We start from the raw sequence: 17508 nt of genomic DNA on the forward strand, positions 1-17508 counted from the left end.
GCCAGTCTGTCCAGGAGGGAGAAGGTTCTCCGGGCACCCAGGAGGAGGAAGGCGACACCGCAAATGCCATCCCTCAGGGGTCCCGGAGACCTGATGTGCCCACAACGGCAGGCCAGGCGTAAGTGGGCAGGGGTGGTGGGAGTGGAGGACGGCGGAGGCGCAAACCTGACCAGTTGGCTCAGGAACCGGTAATGTCACACGTCAGCAACATCCTGGACACATACCGGCGTGACACCAGGGGCATGGTCCAGATTGCGTCCACCCTCACAGACATCAAGGGGACCCTCAAGGAGATGAAGACCCTACAGGCCGAGCAACATGCCTGTCAACAGCGACACCAAGGACGGATGGAGGCAAGACAGGCTGAGCTTGTGGCGGTGCAAACGGACATGACCCGTGTACTCCGTCGGATTGCCGAAAACATGGGCAACCCTCCCTGTGCCACCAGGCGAAGAACATCACCACCCACAGGGAGGGATCAGGAGGAGGAGGATTCATCCGACGGAGCATCACAAGCATCGTCACGGCCTGCTTCTGAGGGTCCCCGCAGGAAGGTGGGTCGTCCACGCAAAAGACCGTGAGAGTCAGCGGAACATCACCATCTCCCAGGTCACCTGGCCTGGCACCTGGCCCTCTGGCCCAACAGCAGCACATCATCACATGACATTCTCTGGCACATGGACTTGCTGGTCACTGTCTGACCAATGTAGACAAAGACTGTGGCATAGACTCTGATGAGTTCCAATGGCAAGGATACCAACTCCCCCTGTGAACTTTGGATTCTACACTCCCGCCAAGCACCTCTTGTCATCCCCCCAAACACGTACCCCACCACAAATAAAAATCATCACAATCACGAGATGATGCCATCATTTTGCATTATTCCACTACATGTGTGTGTTGTAAAGTCAAACCATGCCTGATTTCTGAAGTAACTCCAACCATCCATACCCTGGGGTCTGAGTCTGGCACAGGACACACATGGGTCACAATGTATCATCCAATACAGACATGGAGCAACATACTCACCCGTGATGGGCCCAACCAGCTGAGGGGGTGCCCGCACAACTGTGCCTACAGACCTATTTAGAAGAGCAACAGTCATGCACAGAGGTCAGGGATCATGTGGAGTGTCCTGTGGTGCTACTCCCAGGTATGTGTAGACACGTGGCAGAACCATGTCCTGCATGCTTGAGTCAGGTGGATGTGGAGAATGGTGGGCCGGCCAAGGTTGGATGCATGGAGATGGCACAATGGGGTGTTGGATCACCGTGCCACAAGGTTGTGTTGTGCTTGTGGGCTGCATCCTGAGTGTGTGCGTGGATTGAGAAGGTCATCCTGCAGCTGGCAGTGATCCATTCCCCCCATCTCTGTTGGACGTTGATGTGGCCTGGTCGCCAGATGTAGAAGCAGAGCTGTGCAGATGCACCCTGGATGTGGACAAGTATCATGGGTGTTGTAACGCACATGTCCATAGCGTGCAGGGTAGGATTAGACACGGATGTCGTATTGACCTGGGGGATGGTCTCTCTTGCCTTGAGGTGGATGGAACTGGGGATCTTGTGCATAATGCAGAGTGTGCTGCAGCATGAGGCACAGATGCTGCTGATCAGCATAGCAAATGTCAGCAAGCAATCCATGATGAACACCAGCTCGTTTGCGTGGACACTGGGTGCCCTTGCTGCAGGGCCTGCAGCAGCATGCGCCATGTCAAGAAAACAATGCCACAAGTTGCACACAAAGACAAGGATCTCAGGAAGGAACTATGCAAAAGGTGTATGTCAAGGAAGGAATGTCTGGTTCAACATGGCACACACACACACAATGGATGCACATGCAGCACAGTGGCCGTCGTGGAGACTGACATGCCACAACACCTACACAGCCATGGACATCATGCACAATACAGATTCTAATCCCTGACAAACAGCTTGCATCTTGCTACGCTACACATAGACTCATATGCACTATCTCTGATAACTATGCCAGACATGCCGCATGCACAGTGGCAACAGACCACCATTGACAGAGATGAGGCACCTTGGAGGCAGAGGGACACCTTTATTAGTCATGTGTGTCGGAATGCTAATGCAACTCTGTCAACACATACACAGGTCATGTGGATTAACATGTGGGACCGACACTGGCACCCCCCTTTGCACCACAGATGCTGGAAATCCATAGAACTGGCCCACAAGTGACGGGTTACAGCTAAACACCCCCTGCTGCTCATGGAGAGGTTGCTATACACCATTGAGCCTCTAATGGGGAATTCACACACCATGTCAACCCGGTGCAACCCGTATGTTTCCGAGGGCAGTGTTACACACATTGATGGCTACATCACAATCCACAATCCCATTACTGATGACTGTCACCAAGTCTGACCATCAATTCAGGTGAATTCAGCTCCATGTCATGTGCCCCATGGTGATTCTACATGTATGCAAAGTATCCAAACATGAACAGGAGCAGTGCACACACATTCAAAACCAATACCACTCCCAAAAAGCCGTGCTGCATCCCTTACCCTAAGGAGATTTTCAAACTTGTCCGTGCATGTAACGCTGATTAAGCACATGTTGCTGTGTTCATGAGGAATAGCAGGAACACAACTATGCCACCAGCATACAGCATGCGCAAGTACCTGTGGATGAGAGACACACCAGAAGTCAGCCAAAAGAAGCACATCTGCATGCATGTGCATGTACTCGACACGTATAAGGTTGTCAACATGCTAGGTGACAATGATGACTCTGGAAAAACATTCTTCTATTGCACCATCACTCGAGTGACACATCCAAACACACCTCTGACTCACTTGGCAGACATGCAGATGGACACACACATTGCAACACATGCCACACACGGCCCAATGCGTGCACACTCAGACACTGGAACTCACCACTAAGCAAAGAAGTTGCGTATGAGCCGACTCTGGATGTCCTCTACCGCCTCCTCCTCCTCCACATCACTTGCCTCGTGACCAAGCCCTTCATCCTCCACGGGTGGATGGTCCTGCTCATCCGGATCCAGGATGAGTGGCACAGCTTTCTCCACTGCCATGTTGTGCAGCATGCAGCACACGAGGAAGATCTTGCAGACCTTCACCGGTGCATATGGGAGTGCGCCACCGGTCTTGTGGAGGCAACGGAATCGGCTCTTCAGGAGGCCAAACGTCCTCTCTATCACTCGCCTGGTCCGCCCATGGGCGTTGTTGTAGCGGTGCTCGGCAGCCGTGCTGGGGTTGCGGAGAGGCGTGATCAGCCATGGCATTTTGGGATAGCATCATGGACAAAAGTGGGTCAGGAGAAGCAGTAAGACAGGAAGATGACGTTAAATACAGGACTGCCAGAGTATACCCACCAACAATACATGCTCGTTCGTTGCGCAGCTGCAGCATCATTTCAGGCACCCTGCTACGCCCCATGATGTAGGCATCGTGTGCTGATCCTGGAAAACGAGCACAGACATGTGAAATCACCATGTTGGCAAGACACACCACAAGGGCATTAATGGAGTGGTAATGCTTGCGGTTCCTCTACGCTACCTCCTGTGCCTGTGGTGGTACCAAAGCCACATGTGTTCCATCTATGGACCCAATGACATTGGGCATCCCTCCCAGGGCATAGAACTCACGCTTGACACCTGTCAACTGCTCAGGAGTTGGGAATTTAATGAACTCATCCAGGTGATCCAACATGGCCTCTAAAAAATCATGCAGAACACGGCTGAACATGGTTTGGGACATGCCACCAACATGAGCAATGGTATATTGAAAGGTACCCGTGGCAAAGAAATGTAGGGCTGCCATCACCTTCATCTTGGGTGTCAGTGCAGTAGGATACCTGTGTAGCGGTTGGAGGTGTGGTGCCAGCCGTGTCGTCAAGTCCTCAATCAACTGTTGGGGGAAGCGGTAGCGGCGTATACAGTCATGTTCCCTCAGGTCAGCCAAGTCCGAAATTGGTCGAGGGAGAGGCGGAGCCCTGCAGTGAATTTGAAGGGACAATGAAGAGTGAGTACAGTACACCACCAATGTCAATGTACTGAGCACATGTTCAACAGGCAATACACATATGCTACATACAGAGTCAGGTCTGTGCAATATGCCCTGGACACATATGACAGGCAGGTGACACTCCTACCAAGAGCCAGCTACAAACTTCGATTCTCAACCTCAATATGCCATGCCATGAAACTAGCTGTGGGCCAGTGTAAGTGAACAGGCAGACGCATTACAGGAGTTACAGACATCCACATATGTGCAGAAGAAGGATGTTTATTGTACAGACAGGTTGCGGAACACTAGATGCACAGGTCACATGTCATAGAAAAAGGACAGACCACACACCTTGCCATGAAGGAGTACATGTCAAGACTGATCACACCTACATTGAGAGTATGCAGATATGTCCTTGTTTTGAAACTCCGTGTCGATGCATACATACACACACTACCTCGGATTACACATGTGGGCTGGTGTGCGTAACAGTGTGCCATGCCCATCTACACACAGACACATGTTGGTTGCAGCAACTGCAGATGCATTTGACCAAACACCTACAGCAAACCTATGGGAACACATGACACACACATGACATAGTTACAGCGTGCAACGCGGGCATTCACATGTCAGGGGTAATATTCCGTGTACCTGGCATCAGGGGACAGTTGCGGGTGTCGGTGACTGTGCCATGCCAGTGACGCATGGCTCAACAAGTCTGTACTACATGCACACATGTCAAAGGAGTGAAGGGGATGTGTGGCACATAGGGCACCATCACACATGACATGTGTACACAGCTCATCATACTTTTATTTGCTTCACACGTCAGAAGTAATGTGCCACATCACAGCCTGACACACCTATGCCCGACACATGTAGTACTGCACAGACAATGCCTTGATGTCCAGCCTTGGCCAAGTATGACAGCTCTATTCCTGTCTGTGTGCCGCCTGTCACCACTGTCAGGTGTGAAACGCACTGTACATACGCTCTGAGGGCGTGTGTAGGGTCCCTATCACTATGGGAGTGCTGGCGTATGTGTACGCCATAGTGATATGGACCGTAAACGCGTGTGTGGGGTCCCTATCACTATGGGAGTGCTGGCGTATGCGTACGCTATAGTGATACGGACCGTACACCCGTGTGTAGGGTCCCTATCACGATGGGAGTGCTGGCGTATGCGTACGCCATAGTGATACGGACCGTACACGCGTGTGTAGGGTCCCTATCACTATGGGAGTGCTGGCATATGCGTACACCATAGTGATACGGACCGTACACGCGTGTGTAGGGTTCCTATCACTATGGGAGTGCTGGCGTATGCATACGCCATAGTGATACGGACCGTACACGCGTGAGTTTGGTCCGTATTACTATGGCGTACGCATACGCCAGCACTCCCACAGTGATAGGGATCCTACACACGCGTGTACGGTCCATATCACTATGGCGTACGCATACGCCAGTACTCCCATAGTGATAGGGACCCTACACACGCATGTACGGTCCGTATCACTGTATTTGGGGTGCCCTAGGGCCGTGGAACGGACCGTACCTGTGTGTAAATATTGAAATATCATAGGGGACACATGAGGGACAAGTATAAGGGCCTAAATGCATGCAGGCTGTCATGGAGACCGAGTTTAAAATTTGAATTATTGCATCAGGTGGCCAGCAGAAGTCGGTTGGAAACAATATACTTTGTTGCAAAGTGGTTGTTGACTTGACATCATGCTCAATTTTTAAACCATGCAAAGCCACTCACTGGGGTAGGTTTAAAGGGATTGGAGGAAACGTAGGATGCTAATGTGACTGACCAATCACTCTGTACTCCTGTAAATGAAACAGGCCAGCAAGGCAGATATAAGGCAGCCAGGTCCCATGAGAGAGCACTTGCCTGCACATCCTTTCATTCCACAACACTGCTGCTGCTCGTGATTCCTCTGGCACCATGTCCAGGTCTATGGAGAGGGCCCAGCCATTCACCATGGAGGAGAATATGGCGTTGGTGGATGTGATCCTCCCACAGTACACCATGCTGTATGGTCGACCAGGGGAGCAGGTGAGTGCTGACTCCACTAGCTTAGACTGTGCCCCTTTTTTGTGACTGTGACTTCTGGCATTGTGTCCCTGTGTGACAGACATGCAATGTTGTTTAGAGTGGGTCCCAGGGTGGGGACGGCCTCATGTCTCCCATGCAGAGCATGCTGTAGTTCCTGTGCGCACTCCTCACTTGCATAGTGCTTACTGTGACAATCAATGCATGGTGCATGCCACATTCTGCCTGGCTACTCCTCCTGGGAATGTTGTTGCTACAGTCCTGATGTGATTCTGTGGTCCCCCCAGTGTGACAGGTGACAGTACCCATAGATGTGTGTTTGTTTAGTGTACCTGTGCTGTGAGTGTCCAAATGATGTGTTCGTCCCCTGGACATTGGTGTGTGTGTGTAAGTCCCCTGTCATGTGGTGAGTGCATATGGGGAGTGTTGCACACCAGCTACATGAGAGATGGATATACCCTGCCCATGTGATGTGAGCGGGGAGCAGTGCTGTGTGACTGCCGTGCTGAGCCAGCCCCACACCTGTGACACCTCCCAGTCTAGTGGCACATGGGCAGAGTGAGGTTTGTACCCGCAGTTGGCAATGGCAGGTGATTGTCCTGTGCCTGTGTGTGTCTGTGTACTCTGCTGAGGTTGCGTCAGGGGGCTGGGGCATGTGACTGCTTTGAGGTGCTGTCCATAATCCTTGTGTAGCTTGTGATGCACAGTGTGATCCAGGATCCTTGATTGAGTGGCACCCCTCATGCCACCTGTGTACTTTCAATGCCACATAGTGCATTTTGCCTTCCCCAGAGGATAATGTCCCTATGACAAAGGTGCAATGAGTTGCCTGCATACCATGGCCTGTTCAAACAAGACAAATTGTTAATATGTGTGTCTCTGTGTCATTGCTCAGGTGTATTAAAGTATTCTCACTTTTGCATCCTCACAGGTAGGCGTCCATGCCAAGGGGGAGATATGGAAGCAAGCCGTCAGTGCCGTGAGGATGACGGAGGGTCGGAAGCAGCGCCTAGCCCAGGTGAGGAAACGCTGGTAGGATATCCGGTGCTGGACGAGGAGGATTGCACGGGTCCTGCTGGGGGACTCACCTGAGAGCCAGAAGAACCGTGGGCGCCGGCGTCTGACCCACATCCATAAGCGTGTGCTGGCGGTGATCTTCCCCGACTTGGATAGGCGCTTACAGGAGAAGCAGCAGCAGGAAGGGGGTAGGTACATGTGTGTTTTTTGTGTGTCACCAGCTTTTGGAAGTGTGCAGTTGCATGGATACACTGCCAGGGTTTAAATGTGCAGTGCATAACCAGTTCCCCAAAGTAAACCGGTGCTGTTCTTCCTCCCTTCCCCTCCTTGCCATGTGTTCCCTGGTCTGTGTGTAGTCACTCTTGCACAAGGTAATCTAGGCTGGCAGTTAATCCAAGTGCCCAATGCTTGCGGCATCATGTGTGGGGGTGGTGTGTAACAGGTTTTGGGACCTTGGCTGTGCCCTGGCCAGTTCAGTCATTGTGGGGTCCATGTCAGTTGGCACTGATGCTGAGTCCCGACATAGGAGTGTGTCTTAAAAGTGTACTGCCTTCCAGCATGCATGTCCAATGTTGTGCCCTCTGACATGATGTGCATGAGTGGGAGTAATGCATAGTGCAGGGACGGTTGCTTCAGTTGCAGTCATATCCATCCAGGACCATGGAGGAGTGTGGCCACTACCGTGCCCTGGGGCACCTTTTCCTAGGTATCATGTGTGTCATCCAACAATGTGGACATTCTCTGTGTCTTCGGCATAGGTTGAGCTCTGTGGCATTGTACCCTGGCCTCATCTGTATTGACGTAAACTGTGCTACATGTGTCCACTGTACAGTGTGACCCAATTTTGCTTGTGCATACTCACAGTGGGCAGTGCCTGTGTGTCTTGGAACGACAATCTGATGATGGTTGATTGTCAATGATATATGTGGACAGGCGCACCAGGGGTAGTTTGTGTACAATCAGGATTTAGTGCAGGCCATGTGTTTTTATCCCAGAGTAAGAGGTGTAAGTACTTCCTCTGTCTCAATCACATTGTCTCAGGTAGGGGGTGGTTTGTGCGGGCAAGGCCTACATGTCCAAATCTGAAGTCTCCTTGCTAGGTCTGGCCTGTGTGTGATGTTTGTCTGGACATACACTCAAGGTGCAGTGACCCAGTCATGTTGGGCATGTTTTAATGTATTAGCTTTGCAGCATGTGCAAAAAGTTAAAAGACATGGTTCCTGCTCATCCCTTTTTTGGCAACGCTGTGTGGTACAGATGCTGTGCACGATTGTCCCCAGAGCCTGGCTCCTCTGTCCAATTTTATATCAAGTAATTTGCTGTTGGGTCATGCTCTCCATTGTTTCTCAGTGGCATGGTGGGTCAACCAGCTGTGTGTTGCAGGGCTTACATATGTACCTTGTATTATAGATGTTACTCATGTTGCTTTTCAGGCTATGCACTGTGACCTATGTAGATTTGACTCATGTGACATATGTATACAGGTGTCTGATTATTTCCTGTCTCTTCACCTTGCCCACAGCATCGTCGGGGGACTCCGAGGGAGACACTGGCACGGACCGTGGGGAGGGAGCAGGCACCAGTGGCAGCAGTGCTGTCTTGTCTGGCGCATCGAGTGGCACGGAGGCCGAGGGGAGTGAGGCGGAGGACCTGTCCAGTCCCACCACCGACTATGACGCTGACGGGTCCGAGGCTGAGCTCCCAGAGGGGGCGGAGGCTGCTCCCACAGCTGAAAGCAGCACTCGATCTCTACCCGCCCCCTCCGTTCCCATCACCGTCCTCCCACTTGCTCTGGTCCCTTTCCGCCGTGCTAGGTCACCACGTGTCTCCTTCTTGCCAGGCACCGCACCCCCTGCCCCTGTCTCCACTGCTGCTGTGAATGCCGAGTCTGTGGACATCCTGCACCAGTTGCAGATTGGTCAGACTGCGATGCTTAATGTCCTCCATGGCCACACCAGAGTGCTCACCAAGATGGAGGCATACATGGAGGGCATCTCAGCTGCGCAGTCTGACCAATGCCAGTTGCTGAGGTCCATAGACTCGACACTGACTGCAGCAGTGGGTCTCCTGCAGCACTACGCCCCCCCTACCCCTGCACCATCCACACTTGCCACTCCCATGCCTGTCCCAAGCACACCCAGACGTACCCATGCATGCACCCCACCAGACACAGGCACCACACCACCAGGGAAGGCCAAGCGCACACCTCCTGTCACGCACACACAGGGTGAAGTAGGCACACCCACTGGGTCGGGGGCAAACGGAAGACACGCAGCCACAGTGGGAGTCCACATTCATCACAACCCACTCCCTCCAAATCCACTCCCCTCAGCTCTCCTGGCCAAGATTCCACCAAAGAATCCTTCCTGGCCGCTCTGTCCCTGAGCCCCAGTGTGACACCACCCCGCAAGCGGTCGAAGGAGTCCCCGGTCAGGGTAGTTGAGTCCCCCCCCTGTCCACACCCTCCCCCAGTAGCGCTGCGACCCATCCCTCGGCCCCCCCCCTCCTTGGGGCCTGTGGTTCCTTCGGGTGCAGGGGAGACACTGGAGGACCTTGCAACTGTGTGCAGCGCCATTCTCACCTCCACCTTTGGTGCTGCCCCATCCCTGCACCCACAACACCTACCCTTGCCCCTCCTGTCCCTGTGGTGCCTGGTCCTTCCCCCCCACATGATGCCCCCCCGTGGAAGCAAAGGAGGTATGAACTGTGCAGGCAAGCTAGGGGACACGCGTCGCTATGTGTCCCCCACCAGGAATTGGACTATGGACTGCCCTATGGGCCTTGTACATATTGAACTTTTAATAACCAATTTTTTTAAATGCTGAATAAAGCAATGTTTTTTTCCCTTTGCACACTACTGCTTTTCTGGTATTGCTGTTGGTGGTGCTGCTCCATGATTTGGGGTGGGGATAATGTGTTAGGTGTCTGGGAAATGTAGTAGTGTGCTGCTCATGGGGTGGACCCTGGTATCTGTGTGCCATCACAAGGTATTTGCGAAATAACTTTGTTCATGTAAGCTCTTACTGCATGGTGACATTGTCCCAAGGTGTGTTCCTTCCTCTGTGGACCCTGACATCTTCCCTGCAGGGTGTTTCCTAAATGTTGTGCTGAGCTGTGTCTACATATCCTTGGTGTGTGATGGATCCGTTCAACTTTGCCCATGCATGCTGGGCAATGTCTCCACCTGCATCATTTGTGGCATCCTTGGTGGTCACTGTACTTGTGTGTGGAGTATATTGACGTGACTTCATGTGGACATGTTCCCTTTTACACACTATGCATGTGTGTACTCCCAGCCTCGCACACATGTGTTACGTGTTCTGCAGGGTCTTTGAGCACCTGACTGACAATTGTGGGCATTGTATCTGTGGGTACTGCACCCTCTTCTTTCCATGGGTATTGCTGGGGGGACTCTGCACCCACCCCTCCTATGTCTGGGCACTGCTGGGAGGACTCTGCACCCACCCCTCTTGTGTCTGGGCACTGCTGGGAGGACTCTGCACCCACCCCTCCTGTGTCTGGGCACTGCTGGGAGGACTCTGCACCCACCCCTCCTATGTCTGGGCACTGATGGGAGTGGTAGGCACCCACCCCTCCTATGTCTGGGCACTGCTGGGAGGACTCTGCACCCACCCCTCCTATGTCTGGGCACTGCTGGGAGTGATAGGCACCCACCCCTCCTATGTCTGGGCACTGCTGTGAGGACTCTGCACCCACCCCTCCTGTGTCTGGGCACTGCTGGGAGGACTCTGCACCCACCCCTCCTGTGTCTGGGCACTGCTGGGAGTGATAGGCACCCACCCCTCCTATGTCTTGGCACTGCTGGGAGGACTCTGCACCCACCCCTCCTGTGTCTGGGCACTGCTGGGAGGACTCTGCACCCACCCCTCCTGTGTCTGGGCACTGCTGGGAGTGATAGGCACCCACCCCTCCTATGTCTGGGCACTGCTGGGAGAACTCTGCACCCACCTCTCCTGTGTCTGGGCACTGCTGGGAGGACTCTGCACCCACCCCTCCTGTGTCTGGGCACTGCTGGGAGGACTCTGCACCCACCCCTCCTATGTCTGGGCACTGCTGGGAGTGATAGGCACCCACCCCTCCTATGTCTGGGCACTGCTGGGAGGACTCTGCACCCACCCCTCCTGTGTCTGGGCACTGCTGGGAGTGATAGGCACCCACCCCTCCTATGTCTGGGCACTGCTGGGAGGACTCTGCACCCACCCCTCCTGTGTCTGGGCACTGCTGGGAGGACTCTGCACCCACCCCTCCTATGTCTGGGCACTGCTGGGAGGACTCTGCACCCACCCCTCCTATGTCTGGGCACTGCTGGGAGTGATAGGCTCCCACCCCTCCTATGTCCGGGCACTGCTGGGAGGACTCTGCACCCACCCCTCCTGTGTCTGGGCACTGCTGGAAGGACTCTGCACCCACCCCTCCTATGTCTGGGCACTGCTGGGAGTGATAGGCACCCACCCCTCCTATGTCTGGGCACTGCTGGGAGGACTCTGCACCCACCCCTCCTGTGTCTGGGCACTGCTGGGAGGACTCTGCACCCACCCCTCCAGTGTCTGGGCACTGCTGGGAGTGAACGGCACCCACCCCTCCTATGTCTGTGCACTGCTGGGAGGACTCTGCACCCACCCTTCCTGTGTCTGGGCACTGCTGGGAGTGATAGGCACCCACCCCTCCTATGTCTGGGCACTGCTGGGAGGACTCTGCACCCACCCCTCCTGTGTCTGGGCACTGCTGGGAGGACTCTGCACCCACCCCTCCTGTGTCTGGGCACTGCTGGGAGGACTCTGCACCCACCCCTCCTGTGTCTGGGCACTGCTGGGAGGACTCTGCACCCACCCCTCCTATGTCTGGACACTGCTGGGAGTGATAGGCACCCACCCCTCCTATGTCTGGGCACTGCTGGGAGGACTCTGCACCCACCCCTCCTATGTCTGGGCACTGCTGGGAGGACTCTGCACCCACCCCTCCTGTGTCTGGGCACTGCTGGGAGGACTCTGCACCCACCCCTCACGTGTCTGGGCACTGCTGGGAGTGATAGGCACCCACCCCTCCTATGTCTGTCCATGTGCGCTCGGGACATACACGGGTGGGGGTACGCTCCGAACATACACTGGTGGGGTGTGGGTACGCTCCAAACATACATGGGTGGGGGTACGCTCCGTACATACCCGTACCCACGCTCTGCAGGCCTGGGTACGGCCTGTACGCAGGTCTTTGGAACGTGGGTACGGTGCATACCTCCATTGTTGGGGTGCCGTGGGGGTCCGCATCGTACCCAGGCCTTCAGGGCGTGGGTACGGGTCGTACCACGCGTACCCCTACATCACCCCAACAATGCTGGTACGGCCCGTACCCAGGCCTTTGGAACGTGGGTACGGGCCGTAACGCCATTGTTGGGGTGACGTAGGGGTGGGCGTGGTACGACCCGTACCCACGCTCTTAAGGCCTGGGTACGGTGGGACCCCCAATGGGGTGCCGTAGGGGAACGCACCGTACCCAGGCCTTCAGAGCGTGGGTACGGGTCGTACCACACGTACCCCTACGTCACCCCAACAATGCTGGTACGGCCCGTACCCAGGCCTTTAGAACGTGGGTACGGGCCGTACCGCCATTATTGGGGTGACGTAGGGGTGGGCGTGGTATGACCCGTACCCACGCTCTTAAGGCCTGGCTACGGTGCGTACCCCTACGGCACCCCAACAATGCTGGTACGGCCCGTACCCAGGCCTTTGGAACATGGGTACGGGCCGTAACGCCATTGTTGGGGTGACGTAGGGGTGGGCATGGCACGACCCGTACCCACGCTCTTAAGGCCTGGGTACGGTGGGACCCCCAATGGGGTGCCGTAGGGGTACGCACCGTACCCAGGCCTTCAGAGCGTGGGTACGGGTCGTACCACGCGTACCCCTACGTCACGCCAACAATGCTGGTATGGCCCATACCCAGGCCTTTAGAACGTGGGTACGGGCCGTACCGCCATTGTTGGGGTGACGTAGGGGTGGGCGTGGTACGACCCGTACCCACGCTCTTAAGGCGTGGGTACGGTACGTATAGGAATTGTGGTGTTGCCGGTTCGCGTCAACATCCACTTGCGGATGCATGCGTTGCTGGACACGCCCCCACCCCCTCGAAGTGACCAGGCCCTGAAGGTCAGGTATGTCCAGGGCATGTATGATTTGTGACTTGGGTGGGGGTTATGTGTCCTGCCCCTGCCCCCCCCTTTGCCCCTGGGTGTTGTTCTGACCTTCTGCGGCGTCTGCGTCGGTTCCTGTAGAGCAGGTGGACTGCTATGAGGGCTGGGATGACACGTAGGTTCGGGTCCATGGCTGTCCGTCGCGTACAGGTGCTCCTTGTGCGCGTCGTCCGGATTTCCCGGCAGTTTTTGGCAGCCGGAAAATATAATCCATGCGGGGTGACGTCGGTACGGATCGTACTTCCTGGTTCGTGAAACGCAGCCTGAATGCAACCCGACGTCACGTCGGCGCTTTCCCGGATCACATTTGTATGTATATTTTCGTCGGTCGGTGTTTTGTACGAATCGTACGGAAATAGTGTTTCCATACGAATCGTACTTGCATTTTTGTAATGTTTTTTGACCGGGTACGAGTCGGACGGAGAAAACGCTCCGACCGACTCCGAAGTCGTGGAAACCGAGTGGAAAGGAGTGGCCGGTAGAGAAGAGGGCCTCCTTATTCTATGAAGGCTTGCAAAGTGAACTAAAGGATTTCTTAGCCCAGGTAGTCAACCTCCCTAACACTTGAGAAGATCTCATAGATCTAACTGTCCAGCTGGATCATCGGCTACAAGAGAGAAATGGGGATCACAATTCAGTGGATTTCAAGTATGTGGTAGTCTGTCCAAAAGTCATAGGTGAAGAAGAATCAAGATCGTCTAGCGGGTGCGACTCCATGAAGGTCAATGACATACGAGGTCCCCTATCCCCAGAAGAAAGAGAGAAAAGAAGAAAACTCAAAATGTGTATGTATTGTGGGTGGAGCAGCCACTTTGGCAGAGAATGCAGAGCTTGGAACAAGACGCCCTAGAATAATGGCTCAAGCCCTCATAAGGTCCAAGCAGGGGTTCAGCAAGCCTCAGAAAAAGAAGATGAATCGGAAAACTAAAGCTCCCGGGCAGGCGAGATCCCTTGTTCAGGAATTGGAACACATCACAAACGAAGCCCCGGGTCCATAGTACTAGGGAGGTCTAACAGGTAACTAATGTGCTCAAGTGCATGTAAGGGGATTTCCTTTTAAGGACAATTCCCCTCACACACCAGAGGTTTGTGATGTGATTAATGAGTGGGGAGTTGACTCTTGCAGGTCCTAAAACCTCATGTAGCCCCCTTGTGTGATTACAGGAATTGGAAATCTCAATGTTGACCAGCACTCTGCATAACTGCCACTCACATGAATATGCAGGTGACCTTGTGGATCCCATAAGGCGATCAGGTGGTAGTGTTAGCCCTACTCAATTCCAGAGCAACTGTTAACTTTTTGTATTGATCGCAAATATGCAAAAAAGCTGCACGTTGCATGTATTCAGAAGAGTTCACCGGAACTAGTGAAAGTGGTGAATGGAACCGCTCTAACCTCAGGACCTGTACGGTATCATACAATTACTGTGATCATGCAACTTGGACAACAAATTGAGCACACACAGTTCGACTTCATACATACTCCCCAATTCGGACTCATCGTAGGATTGCCATGGCTCACATTGTATCATCCAACTGTCCGGTGGGCCAAGCCGACAGTGACCATGAGTTCCCGGTTTTGTCAAAACCATTGCACCAAGGACCAGGTGCTGGCAACACAAGTGGCACAGAATTTGTCCAGGCTAATCACCTTTGGGAGCGTCACACTCCAAGCCTATTGTGTAGTGACATTACCAGACGCCTTTGGAGACTATTGAGCGAAATTTGGTAAACAATGGGTGAGTCACCTCCCACCTCACCAGGATTGTAGGAAAGTGGCTCTTATGATATGTTAGCCCCCACTTTTTGCTTGATGCCTGATCTGGTTTTGAACTGTAAGTACACTGGGAACTATTCTCAGGAAAATGCAGGGACATTGAATGAGAAAGATGATGAGTCTTATGACCTCATGAAAAAATTACATCAGTATCTGGTAGACCTAGGTTCACTTTCCCCTCTAGAGTTGGGGAAGAAGGCTGACCACTGAAATGAAATACCAGTATTTGTAAAGTGCACAGCTACCTCCGAAGTGGTGTCCCGGTGCTGCGGGCCATCAGGAAGATTAAGCAAGCTATTGCCCAGAGTCACATGGTGCTGGGCTGACCTGCTGCCAGCACCAGGGATCGAACCGTGAACCCCATAGTCCGGAGTCAGGCACCCTGGCCGCTGCACCACACCTCTTCCACTGGGTCAAAACAATGGTGAACAAAACTATTACTGGTGGGGGTTACCTAAAGAAAGAGGCCAAAAAGGGAAAGATGGTTACCAAAAGGATAAAACCAAAAATGAGACTTCTTCAGACCCCAAAAACCTGCTGAGGGGGAGGGCTGAGAAACTCCTTACAGTCCAAGGGAGGGTTCCAGGGTAAAAACTGTGATTCCAAGAAAGTTTGGTGTAAGAAAACGGGGCACCAAACTGTAGACCCTAGATGTAACAATAAAAAGAATGCCTCTTGCAAATCAGCAATAGATGCACTTGCACGTCTCCAGATGGGATCACAGGTGGGCCCTAACTATGTCAGAGAGCCTGCTGATGCAATGCTAGTCACAGAGTGTGGAGTGTGTGGTAAATAATTTAATTACCGGTACTTAATTTGATGCGGAAAATTAATAAGAATAGCTCAGTAAAATAAGAGGCAGAATCCGTGGTATTAGAGATTCGGAACGGGCTTTATTCCAATAACAATTCGAATTGTTGGCTTCATATTCCATCACCACGGAGGTTCAGGAAGTGAAGGACAATACATTATTGACAGGTAATCATTTTTATAGAAGAGGCATTACAGTGAAACAGATGCAGGAGGCGTAACAGTTGATAACAGAGATAAAGATATACATGCGTAACTGAAATGGGTGTAACTAGGCGTAACCAAAGAACGTCATTAGGTATGATGTCACAAATGGGTGGTTCCATGAAAGAATTTCGCAATGTCAGCAAAAATACTTGGCAGAGATGCGCGCGCGGCAGCATGACGTGTGATTTGACGTGCAACTAGGGGGAGAATGGGACTTGACATTTAGCTCTACATGTGGAGACAAAAGTCTGGGGTTATGTCAACCTAATCCCAAATCATATCTAATATCCTATGTTTAAAGAACTGTGTTATCCAAAAAGAGAGGTCTCTTAGGATAGAATCTTATTCTATACTGACTATACTGACTGTTAGTGCGTGTACAAGCGTCTAAGTGTCTACACTAGATGCGAGGGGGTAGGAATATTCCATGGTAACAGGGTTTATGAATTACTTGCATGAGGACAGCGAGGCCTGGCCCCTTTGCACGGTAGCTGGAGGAATGTTTACCTAAACTGCTAGACAGGAATGCATCGGATGAGGGGCGGAGGAGATAATCTTGAAGGTGAAGTACAGTTTTCTGGCAGGCTACGGGCTGGATCAGGCACCGTTAGCCGCACAGGGAGTAGGACAAAGTTCATGGTCACAGATGCAGGCTCAGACTGGAGCTTTCAGAGGCAGAAGGCAGGAAAAGGCTTGGTGGCAGAATCAGGGCCTACTCGCCTGGACTGTAAAATGGGATAAATGAACCATATAAAGCCGGTGGCCTTTCATACTTAGGAATAGAATATCCAGCCCATTCATGGCGGATCTGAAAGAGGACATGTTGACGGTGGACGCACATGTGTTTGCGTCTTCATAACTGGAACTGGAGGGAACATACATGTACTTGTGATTTATACATGAAACCGTTGGGGTCCAAGATAGGGGACATAACCGACCATAAAAATCCATATTTCCACATTCCCTCCTTGTCACCCTACTGGCCCTTAGGAGATATCAATCTTCATCAATCCATCGATCTGTTCATATAACATCATTTGTTCTTCTTTCTTCTTCCGGGATCTCGAACGAAAACTTGGATGTGGGATACACGAGGTGGCACACAGACCACAAATCGCTGGCCCACATTGTAGACATAAGCAGCAACTGAATAGTATGAGAAAGCCAATACCTAGGAAGGAGAGCATTCTCCATCCCCAGGCTGACAACACGCCCCAGAACCAACCGGACCAAGTCCAGGTGCCTGGACTCTGGTGTATCTGGCTTACAATCTTATGAAGGCGGGTTATGGCTTTATATACTGACGGTGAATTTTCTGGTATGAAAATGCAACAACTTGATCCGATGACCCTACAAGCTCCGCCCCTATCGGCCAGGATGACGTCAAGGACAAGACGATTCTGAAGCACAACAATCCGCATAGC

The sequence above is a fragment of the Triturus cristatus genome, chromosome 1_1, assembly GCF_964204655.1.
Source record: "Triturus cristatus chromosome 1_1, aTriCri1.1, whole genome shotgun sequence".
Classification (NCBI taxonomy): Eukaryota; Metazoa; Chordata; class Amphibia; order Caudata; family Salamandridae; genus Triturus; species Triturus cristatus.